This window comes from Mus caroli, unplaced genomic scaffold, assembly GCF_978045245.1.
Source record: "Mus caroli unplaced genomic scaffold, Mus_caroli_1 scaffold_4, whole genome shotgun sequence".
Lineage (NCBI taxonomy): Eukaryota > Metazoa > Chordata > Mammalia > Rodentia > Muridae > Mus > Mus caroli.
The window spans coordinates 85437593-85450125 of record NW_028227259.1 but is presented as its reverse complement, the minus strand read 5'-3'; positions in this window follow the sequence as shown (position 1 = coordinate 85450125).

The following is a 12533-nucleotide window of genomic DNA, read 5'->3' as shown; positions in this document are numbered from 1 at the left end:
CAAAAAGCAATTTATTGATTTGATTCTGCAAAGTTTTATAATTCTCATAAGGAATACAAATTTGATCATTTCTTGAATGGTCTATTTTACATATTTGGCTTGATTTCAAACCTGTCAGTCTGTACAACTTAACTTCATTTGCAAATATTTAATTTTTTTATAAAAGTATAAAAAATTTATAATCCCTAGGCAATGGTGGTGCATGCCTGTAATCCCAGCATGTGGGAGGCAGGTTAATCTCTGAGTTTGAGGCCAGCATGTTCTATAGGGTGATTTACAGGATAGCCAGGATACACAGAGAAATCCTGTCTCAAAATTCAAAATACAAAAAAAAAAAAACACATAAAATAAAGGCTTATGCACAAACCATATGTAAAAATTTATCATTTGGGGAAAATTTGGTTAAATATTTTAATTTTTGTACAATTAGTATTATTACTGAAAATAAAATATAGGTCTCTGTGTAGATATCCATTATTTTATAATATCTTTATTACATGTATTTAATGATTGAAAATATGTTAGTGTGTGTGTAAACATAGCCCAGAATGTACTTGGTGTTTCTAGAACAGCTGTTTAAATAGTTTTCTCCTTCCATCATCATGAGGTATCTAGGATACAAACCCAGATTAAAAGCCTTGCTAGTCAATGCACTTTTCCTTACTGAGCCATCTTCTCAGCCCATTTTCCCCCCTAAAAGTAACATGAATCCATTGTGGACTGTTTAGCAAGGGTGCATGGGCCAAGGAAAAGAAAGAGATTATACCCTCATGTATCCCAGTGAGTGCTGCTAATCCCTGAGGATTTGTCTAGAAATAAGCTGCTAAAGAGAAAACTCCAAACGTTTCTCTTACTGCTTGCTGGGTAGTAATATAGCAGAACACCTGTGACCTCTACTTGGTGGTCACTGGCCTCTTTTGATGAGCTGGACAACGCATCTGTGAAGACAGAAGATTTTCTTGATGAAAAATGCAAAGAACAGCTTTATTAAAGAAAGTTCATTGCTCCTTTCATGATGGAAGGCATCACCTAGCTGGGTATTTGAAAAAGGACCCACGGTTGAGTGTTTTATATAACTCAAAGTTCCTCTAGTTTTTCCTATTGCTCTAATGGAGTAAGACTTAGATCCAATCAAGATTATTGTTGGTTAGATTTTGTTTTTTGTTTTTGTTTTTGTTTTTGCTTTGTTTTTTTGTTTTTGTTTTTAAATATTTTTATTAGGTATTTTCCTCATTTACATTTCCAATGCTATCCCAAAAGTCCCCCATACCCCCCCCCACTTCCCTACCCACCCATTCCCACTTTTTGGCCCTGGCGTTCCCCTGTACTGGGGCATATAAAGTTTGCAAGTCCAATGGGCCTCTCTGTTCAGTGATGGCCGACTAGGCCATCTTTTGATACAGATGTAGCCAGAGTCAAGAGCTCCGGGGTACTGGTTAGTTAATAATGTTGTTCCACCTGTAGGGCTGTAGATCCCTTTAGCTCCTTGGGTACTTTCTCTAGCTCCTCCATTGGGGGCCCTGTGATCCATTCAATAGCTGACTGTGAGCATCCACTTCTGTGTTTGCTAGGCCCTGGCATAGTCTCACAAGAGACAGCTATATCAGGGTCCTTTCAGCAAAATCTTGCTAGTGTATGCAATGGTGTCAGCTTTTGGAAGCTGATTATGGGATGGATCCCCGGATGTGGCAGTCTCTAGATGGTTCATCCTTTTGTCACAGCTCCAAACTTTGTCTCTGTAACTCCTTCCATGGGTGTTTTGTTCCCAATTCTAAGAAGGGGGGAAGTGTCCACACTTTGGTCTTCATTCTTCTTGAGTTTCATGCATTTAGCAAATTGTATCTTATATCTCGGGTATCCTAAGTTTCTTCAGCGTATTAACTACCTCTCTCTCAATGATTGCTTCATTCCTCTTACCAACAGATTTCATAACTAATTTTATCAACAATAGAATAATAGATCATTGCTTAATGTATCACTTTTGCTATCTATTCTTCAGTTGATCTACTGTAAATAGAGCCACAGTGGAGCAGTAATTTATACACTATTCTGTAGAATCTTATGTGTATATGCTCAAAAGTGGAATAACTATAACAATTTCTCTACTCAAGATGTAGAAATAACTACAAAATGGTGGTATAATATAAATCCAGAATTAGTGGACTACTATCAGAAAATGGCATTTTTTTTAAAGTAATTGAGTTGAACATACAAATTCATAGCAGTTTGTAAAAAAAAAATGCCCAAGACCTTTTCAAGCTTATGCTAGACTAAATTCCAGCATGAAAAGCTGTGGAAATGTAATCCAACCTCTAGCCAAGGAGCTATTTGTAATTATTAGGTGCTGGGAGTGAAGGAGTGGTTTCCTTTAATTGGAATGTAATACATACTAGAAAAAATGGGCAGGACAAATCGTATCAATACGTATAAAAGAAGTCTCAACTTGAGTTGGTAAGAAAAAAAGGTGTAGACCAAGGAGTTGATGATGTGTAAAAAAAAAAAAAAACCAAAAAACAAAAAACTAACATTATACGGAACTCAAAAAGAATTTATAAAAACATTAAAATGTACATAGTTGATTTTTTGAATAGATTTGAGACATCTGGAAATTTCTTAACCAAGAATATCAATTTATAGAACTGAATTTTGTTGTTACCTATGAACTTTATCGTTTAAGAAATGTTTTAGTACAGTAAATTCCTTATTTTAATTTTTGTAGATAGTGGGTTACAAAATAATATTACAAATGTCCAAATCATTTTATATATGAGAAATAAATACTTTACATTTGCTAAAATAAATTGTGCATCCTGGACCCCAATGGAGGATTTAGGGGAAGGACTGAAGGAGCTGAAGGGGTTTGCAACCCCATAGGAAGAACAACAATATCAACCAACCAGACCCTCAGAGCTCCCAGGGACTAAACCAGCAACCAAAGAGTACACATGGAGGGACCCATGGCTCTTGCCATATATGTAGCAGAGGATGGCCTTGTCAGACAACAATGGGAGGAGAGGCCCTTGGTCCTGTGAAGGCATGATGCTCCAGTATAGGGCAATTGCTAGGGCAGTGAGGTAGGAGTGGATGGCTCGGTGGAAGAACACTCTCATAGAAGCAGGGAGGAGAGGTACTAGAATCGGAGATTTTTGGAGGGAAACCAGGAAGGGGGATAACATTTGAAATGTAAATAAAATAGCCAACAACAAAATGAATAGCCAACCAAAAAAATGAAAATATATAAATAATGCACATGTGATGCAGACAAACAGGACTCCACAAATACTTTGTTATTGTTCTTTGAAACATTATAGATGATTTTGTTTGTTTTATGTAACAAAAGAGTAATTAAAATATAGCTGGGATAATGCTTAGAAAAAATGAAGTTACATCACTTAGGAGAGACATAGCACATGAAAATATTATTTATTCAAAAGACTAGATTAAGAATTGAATATTATTTTATACTCTGAATAATATTTGAGCAGATAAATTATTATGAAACCTGTAGAGCACTATTGAAAACAAAGATAAACTCTCTTTCTGCATCTTTATGTAAATTTTTATTTATGTAGGTAGATTTACATAGATATTATACATTTGTGGCTAAAGCATGTAAATGTGAGGTAGAGTAAGTGATTCGATCAGGAATTTATTAATGTCCAAATAATTGTAAGGGTGGGATTAAAATTAAAATACAAATAAATGAACAAAAACCCAAAAAGAAAATAAAATATTCAGCATAGACAATCAGCAACAAATGATTCTAATATCTTGAAGGAGAAATTATTCTCCAAAGAACCTTTGATGTTTTTATAGCCTTCTCAGCTGTTGAATGAAACACCCACAGAACAAAGACATCAGCATATAGTATAAAATCACTCCAAAATCAAATTCCTAGCCACCAAGTTAAGAAAACATTCAATATATCTCTATTAGAGTCCAGCACCATTACCATAGCAGGCCCTAAGAAATGCAATATCATTTAAGTACAAGACAAGAACTTGTAAGTAGCATTTATGAATATGTTAGAAGCCCTTAAAGTGGAAATGAATAAATTACTTAAAATGATATATGAAAGCACAAACTAGTGGTTGATGAGATTAATAAAACAGTTGAAGAATTCCACATAGAAATGAAGTCAATAAAGAAAAACCAAACTCAGGGGAAACTGGAAATGGAAAATTTAAAATCTTTAACAAGAACCTCAGAGTATAGTCTCAACAACTGAATGGAGAGCTGGAGATAGAAACTCAGGCACTGAAGACAAGATAGAAGAAATAGATATCTCAGTCAATGAAAATGATAATTCAAAGAAAAATATCCAGGGATAACACATGCTGGATTCTTGGAAACGGTGGAAAGATCATAGCTTCTAATATTAAGAATAGAGGAGGGAGAAGAAATGCAGGACAAAGACACAGAAAATATTTTCAACAAAATTTCCTAACCTAAAGAATGTATTACCTGTCAAGATACAAGAAGCATATGAACCCAAATAAGTCTAAAATAGAAAAAAAAATCCCCAAGGCACTTAATACAAACAAAAAACAGAGAAACAATCCAAAAAACCAAAACAATACAAAACCACCACCAACAACAAACAAAACCACAGAACAAATAAAACAACATCAAAAAAATAAAAGCTGAAAAAGTCTAATTATTCCAATAACTTTGAAACTAACAGTCTAAAATACATAAAGGCATGAAAAGATGTACTACAGACTTGAAGACACTACAGGTACCAGCCTAGACTACTATACCCAGCAAAACTTTCAATCACAAAAGAGGGAGAAAAATAAGATATTCAATGATAAAGCAGCATCTACTTACATATGCAGCCCCAAAGAAGGCAATAGAAGGAAAAATTCAAGCTGAAGATTTTAACCATAACCAAAAAAACAAAAGGAATGAATCTTAGAGCAGCCAATTAAAAAAGAAAGTATAAAGGAGACACCATGAAAACAAAATAAAACGAATCAAGAAACACAGCTCATTTCAATGTCAATAGGCTAAATCCCTGTCCCTGTCCACCCTTAAAAAAAAAAAAAAAAAGAAAAGAAACAGAACATCAAAATAGATTTTAAACCTAGATGGATTCTTCTGCTGCATCTAAGAAACACCAATAAAATCAAGGATAGAAATCACATTAATATAAAAAGATAAACAACAACAACAACAAAAAAAAAACTAATCATCCAAGAAAGCAATTTAAGAAGTACAGTGTAGCTATTTTAGTATTTGGAAAAAAAATAAACTTCAAAACAAAACTAATCAGAAGAGATAATGAATGATACTAAGTACTCACCAAGGCAAAAATCTAAGAGGATATTGCAAATCTAAATCTCTATGCACAAAGCACAAGTTCATAAGTAAACACTAGTACAACTTCAACCACATGTTTATGCTCAACCATTATTATTTGGAGATTTCAGTACCACACTGTCACAAATAGAGAGGCCATCCAGACAAAACTAAAGAGAAATGTTGGAGCTACCTGAGGACATAGGCGATCTAACAAATATTTATGGGACATTTCATCAAACTTAAAATAATATGCCTTCATCTTGGCATATTGTGAAGCTTTCTCCAAAACACACTACATATTTGGACACAAAACGCGTCTCAATGGATAAAGGAAAGCTGACATAACCTTCTGAATCCTATTTGATTTGCAAATATTAAAGCTGGGGTATCAACAACAATAAAAACAACACATAACAAACTTTTGAAAACTCAACCAACTCACTACTGAATTAAAATGGGCCAATATAGGATTAAAGAAAAATTAAAACAGCTCAAACACTTATGGGGAACAATGGGGATTCTTCTAATGGGCAAGTTTATAGCAACAAGTACTTACAGAAATCTCATACTATTAACTTAACAGCATGCCTGAAGGTTCCAGAGCAAATACAAAATATAACATTCAAAAGGAGTAGATGGCAAGCAATAATCAAACTTGGGGCTGAAATTAATAAAATGGGAATGGACAAAGAAACGATCAAAAATGAGAAGAGTCAATGAAACAAGAAGTTTTTTTTGGTTATTGTTTTTCTGAGAAAATCAACAACATGGAGACCCAGCCAAATGAAATAAAAGGCTGGGAGAGAATATCAATATTTTAAAAATACGGTTGTTTTATCTTGTGATAAAACAACAGACACTGAAGAAACACAGAGAATCATAACATAGTTTCAAAATCTATACTAAACCAAGTTGGAAATTCAAAAAAAATGTAGTTTTCTTGATAGGTACAACTCATCCATACTAACTAAAGATCAAGTAAGCAATTGAAGTAGAACTACAAGTCCCAATGAAGAAGAAGCTGTATCCAAAATCTACAGTCACTGCCACCACCAAAAATAACTCAAGCACACATGGTCTTAGGAAAGAATTATACCAGACTTTTGAAGAAGAACTAATGCCAATACTCCTCACATTATTTCACACAATAGAAACAGGAGAAATAATGTCTAGTTCTTTTTACAAGATCAGAGTCACTGTGATACCCAACCCACATGAAGACTCAGCAAAGGACAGCTAAAAACTATTCTTAAAGATTATTTACCAAAAAATAATTTAAAGAATAAAAGTTTCTCAATAAAATTGTTTCAAATCTCAGCTCCAAACTTTGTCTCTGTAACTCCGTCCATGGGTGTTTTGTTCCCAATTCTAAGAAGGGGCAAAGTGTCCACACTTTGGTCTTTGTTCTCCTTGAGTTTCATGTGTTTTGCAAATTGTATCTTATATCTTGGGTATTCTAAGTTTCTGGGATAATATCCACTTATCAGTGAGTACACTGCATACACTAGCAAGATTTTGCTGAAAGGACCCTGATACAGCTGTCTCTTGTGAGGGTATTCTTGGGCCTAGCAAACACAGAAGTGGATGCTCACAGTCAGCTATTGGATAGATCACAGGGCCCCCAATGGAGGAGCTAGAGAAAGTACCCAAGGAGTTAAAGGGATCTGCAACCCTATAGGTGGAACAACAATATGAACTAACCAGTACCCCCCCCCCCCCCAGAGCTCGTGTCTCTAGCTGTATATGTGCCAGATGATGGCCTAGTTGGCCATCAGTGGAAAGAGAGACCCATTGGTCTTGCAAACTTTATATGCCTCAGTACAGGGGAATGCCAAGGCCAAGAAGTGGGAATGGGTGGGTAGGGGATTGGGGGAGGGAGGGCATGGGGGACTTTTGGGATAGTATTGGAAATGTAAATGAAGAAAATACCTAATAAAAATTGTTTCAAATCATTTAAAAGAATATATCAAAAGGATCATTTGCTGTCATCAGGGATGATTCATCACAGAAATGCTGGGATAGCTTAACATCAAGAAATAGATAAATTTGATCATCATGTAAACAAACTGAAAGACAAAATCCATATGATCATCTCATCAAAATTAGAAAAAGGTTTTTATAGACACCTACCCTTCTCCATGATAGAAATTCTGTAGGGATTAAGTATACAAAGGATATAACCAACATAATAACAGCAATTTATGCTATAACAGAGCCAACACTAAATGGAGAGAATATCAGAGCATCCACTCTAATTAGAAAGAAGAAAATGTTATACATTCCATATGAATTTAATATAGAAATTTGAATCTTTTTTTAATATTTTTATTACGTATTTTCCTCAATTACATTTCCAACGCTATCCCAAAAGTCCCCCATACCCTCCCCCCACTTCCCTACCTACCCATTCCCATTTTTTGGCCCTGGCGTTCCCCTGTACTGGGACATATAAAGTTTGCGTGTCCAATGGGCCTCTCTTTCCAGTGATGTCCAACTAGGCCATCTTTTGATACATATTCAGCTAGAGTCAAGAGCTCCGGGGTACTGGTTAGTTCATAATGTTGTTAGACCTACAGGGTTGCAGATCACTTTAGCTCCTTGGATACTTTCTCTAGCTCCTCCATTGGGGGCCCTGTGATCCATCCAATAGCTGACCGTGAGCATCCACTTATGTGTTTGCTAGGCCCCGGCCTAGTCTCACAAAAGACAGCTATATCAGGGTCCTTTCAGCAAAAGCTTGCTAGTGTATGCAATGGTGTCATCGTTTGGAGGCTAATTATGGGATGGATCCCTGGATATGGCAGTCTCTAGATGGTCCATCCTTTTGTCTCAGCTCCAAACTTTGTCTCTGTAACTCCTTCCAGGGGGGATTGTTTCCAATTCTAAGGCCAAATCAAGGCCTTCTAAATGCAACGGGCCTGATGACCATACAAGCTCTCAAAGGACGTAGCAGCATGTCTGCGATTGATAGGGTCTCAGTACAGAGAAGGAAAATGGACACGAGTCCACATCCCAACACCAAAGCTTTCTCCACTTGTTAGCAATTTGTAAATGAAAAATTGCAAGTCTCACTCCAAGGAAGACTTGCAGGCAAAATAAACCATACTCAATGGTAGGCTCCATAACCAGGTATAGATGGCCGATGAAAATTGAACTCCAAGGTGCCTTTAGAGGATCTTTGTCGCAGTACCTTAAGTTGGTGCTAAGTATTCTTTTATCTTTAATCTTTTGTTACAGTTCAGTCATTATCCATCTCCCGTTCAGCCCTCAAACAGTTCCATATCCCATTCCTCCTCCCCTGCCTCCAAGAGGATGGTCTCACCCCCAACCCCCAATGCCCCCCTCCCCCACTGCCAGGCCTCATCATTCCTTGGGACCTCAGTTTTGAACCTTACGATCACTAGATTATGACTTAAAGTTTTGTGTTCTATGGGATTCCTGTGTGTATGAGACCATGTTTGTATTTGCCTCTATAAGTGTTTCTCATGATATTATTTGCCACATCATGTTGTTTGGTTGTTTCTGACATATGCTGATTTATTTGTTTTTGGTTTACAATATTGTGTTGTATTTTATTATTATTCCTCCTATGCCTATTTGTTTTGTATAGAGAGTCAGATAGGGAGTGGATCTAGATGAGAGTGCAGAATGGGAGGAAGTGAGAGAGAAAGGAAAGGGGAAAACATAATCAGAATATAAATTATGAGATAAAATCTATTTAAAATAAAATTATACACATTTAGACGTCTAAGATCTGGGAAGCATGATAATACCCTTAGTAAATAGATGACCTCTTTCTCTTTATAGAGTAGGTACAGGAACTGTGTAATGGAATTTTATAATTGAAAATTTATTTTTATCAAACTTTAGTAAAAATAGCATCCAAGATGTGCTTTGCAAGCATTTTAATTTTAATATTACAATATATTTCTATATTTTACAATATTATTTTAGCATATTTAATAATAATTTTTCCCACTGATATTATTGTATTTACTTGGGATAGAATTTAAAGATTCATGTTCATGAGTAAGTACTGAAACATGTTCTCCTGACCTGTGGCCTTTGGCCTAGAAATAAGTGTTAAACACCTATGTTAAAAACATGTGACAATATTAATAAAATTGTATTTAGGAAGACAGACCAACTTCCTTAATCCAGGAATGGGTTAAAGAGACTTTTTAATGTATGACCATTTAGTGTCAAATTAAGTCATAAAGTGTCTATGCCCAAAATTATAGCTGTATAGCCCTACATTACTTTATTGACTGAAATTATGTATATTCAGTCAAAAGATTATGATCAAAATGTTCATTACACTATCTACATTTACCCCAAACTCTGTATGTATGTACATATACACATATGCTCTTGTCATGAGATAGAAATAAAAATAGATGTAGTTATTTTTTTAATATATTTTATTACGTATTTTCCTTAATTACATTTCCAATGCTATCCCAAAAGTCCCTCATACCCTCCCCCCTCTCCCCCATTTCCGTACCCACCCATTCCCTTTTTTTTTTTTTTTTTTTTTTTTGGCCCTGGCATTCCCCTGTACTGGGGCATATAAAGTTTGTGTGTCCAATGGGCCTTTCTTTCCAGTGATGGCCGACTAGGCCATCTTTTGATACATATGCAGCTAGAGTCAAGAGCTCCGTGGTACTGGTTAGTTCATAATGTTGTACCACCTATAGGGTTGCAGGTCCCTTTAGCTCCTTGGGTACTTTCTCCAGCTCCTCCGTTGGGAGCCCTGTGATACATCCACTAGCTAACTGTGAGCATCTACTTCTGTGTTTGCTAGGCCCCTGCATAGTCTCACAAGAGACAGCTATATCAGGGTCCTTTCAGCAAAATCTTGCTAGTGTATGCATTGGTGTCAGCGTTTGGAAGCTGATTATGGGATAGATCCCTGGGTATGGCAGTTTCTAGATGGTCCATCCTTTTGTCACAGCTCCAATCTTTGTTTCTGTAACTCCTTCCATGGATGTTTTGTTCCCAATTCTAAGGAGGGGTACAGTGACACCACTTGGGTCTTCATTCTTCTTGAGTTTCATGTGTTTAGCAGATTGTATTATATATCTTGGGTATCCTAAGTTTTGGGCTAATATCCACTTATCAGTGAGTACATATTATGCGAGTTCCTTTGTGATTGTGTTACCTCACTCAGGATGATGCTCTCCAGGTCCATCCATTTGCCCAGGAATTTCATAAATTCATTCTTTTTAATAGCTGAGTAGTACTCCATTGTGTAAATTTACCACATTTTCTGTATCCATTCCTCTTTTGAGGAGCATCTGGGTTCTTTCAAGCTTCTGGCTATTATAAATAAGGCTGCTATGAACATAGTGGAGCATGTGTCCTTCTTACCGATTGGAACATCTTCTGGATATAAACCCAGGAGAGGTATTGCTAGATCCTCCGGTAGTTCTATGTCCAATTTTCTAAGGAACCACCAGACTGATTTCCAGAGTGGTTGTACAAGCTTGCAATCCCACCAACAATGGAGGAGTGTTCCTCTTTCTCCACATCCTCGCCAGCATCTGTTGTCACCTGAATTTTTGATCTTAGCCATTCTAACTGGTGTGAGGTGGAATCTCAGGGTTGTTTTGATTTGCATGACCCTAATGATTAAGGATGTTGAATATTTTTTCTGGTGCTTCTCAGCCATTCGGTATTCCTCAGGTGAGAATTCTTTGTTCAGTTCTGAGCCCCATTTTTTAATGGGGTTATTTGATTTTCTGTAGTCCACCTTCTTGTGTTCTTTATATATATATTGGATATTATTCCCCTATCTGATTTAGGATAGGTAAAGATCCTTTCCCAATCTGTTGGTGGTCTTTTTGTCTTATTGACGGTGTCTTTTGCCTTGCAGAAGCTTTGCAGTTTCATGAGGTCCCATTTGTCAATTCTTGATCTTACCGTGCAAGCCATTGCTGTTCTGTTCAGGAATTTTTCCCCAGTGCCCATATCTTCAAGGGTTTTCCCCACTTTCTCCTCTATAAGTTTCAGTGTCTCTGGTTTTATGTGAAGTTCCTTGATCCACTTAGATTTGACCTTAGTACAAGGAGATAAGAATGGATCAATTTGCATTCTTCTACATGATAACAACCAGTTGTGCCAGCACCATTTGTTGAAAATTCTGTCTTTCTTCCACTGGATGGTTTTAGCTCCCTTGTCGAAGATCAAGTGACCATAGGTGTGTGGGTTCATTTCTGGGTCTTCAATTCTATTCCATTGGTCTACGTGTCTGTCACTGTACCAGTACCATGCAGTTTTTATCACAATTGCTCTGTAGTAAACTTTAGTTCAGGCATGGTGATTCCACCAGAGTTTATTTTATCCTTGAGAAGAGTTTTTGCTATCCTAGGTTTTTTTTTTTATTCCAGGTGAATTTGCAGATTGCTCTTTCTAATTCGTTGAAGAATTGAGTTGGAGTTTTGATGGGGATTGCATTGAATCTGTAGATTGCTTTTGGCAAGATAGCCATCTTTACAATGTTGATCCTGGCAATCCATGAGCATGGGAGATCTTTCCATCTTCTGAAATCTTCTTTAATTTCTTTCTTCAGAGACTTGCAGTTCTTATACAGATCTTTCACCTCCTTAGTTAGATTCACGCCAAGGTATTTTATATTGTTTCTGACTATTGAGAAGGATGTTGTTTCCCTAATTTCTTTCTCAGCCTGTTTATCCTTTGTGTACAGAAAGGCCATTGATTGCTTGAGTTAATTTTATATCCAGCTACTTCACTGAAGCTGTTTATCAGGCTTAGGAGTTCTCTGGTGGAATTTTTAGGGTCACTTATATATACTATCAGATCATCTGCAAAGAGTGATATTTTGACTTCTTCTTTTCCAATTTGTATCCCCTTGATCTCCTTTTGTTGTCCAGGTGCTCTGGCTAGGACTTCAAGTACAATGTTGAATAGGTAGGGAAAGAGTGGACAGCCTTGTCTAGTCCCTGATTTTAGAGGGATTGCTTCAAGCTTCTCACCATTTGCTTTGATGCTGGCTACTGGTTTGTTGTAGATTGCTTTTATCATGGTTAGGTATGGGCCTTGGATTCCTGATCTTTCCAAGACTTTTATCATGAATGGGTGTTGGATCTTGTCAAATATTTTTTCCGCATCTAACGAGATGATCATGTGGTTTTTGTCTTTGAGTTTGTTTATATAATGGATTACGTTGATGGATTTCCGTATATTAAACCATCCCTGCATTCCTGCAA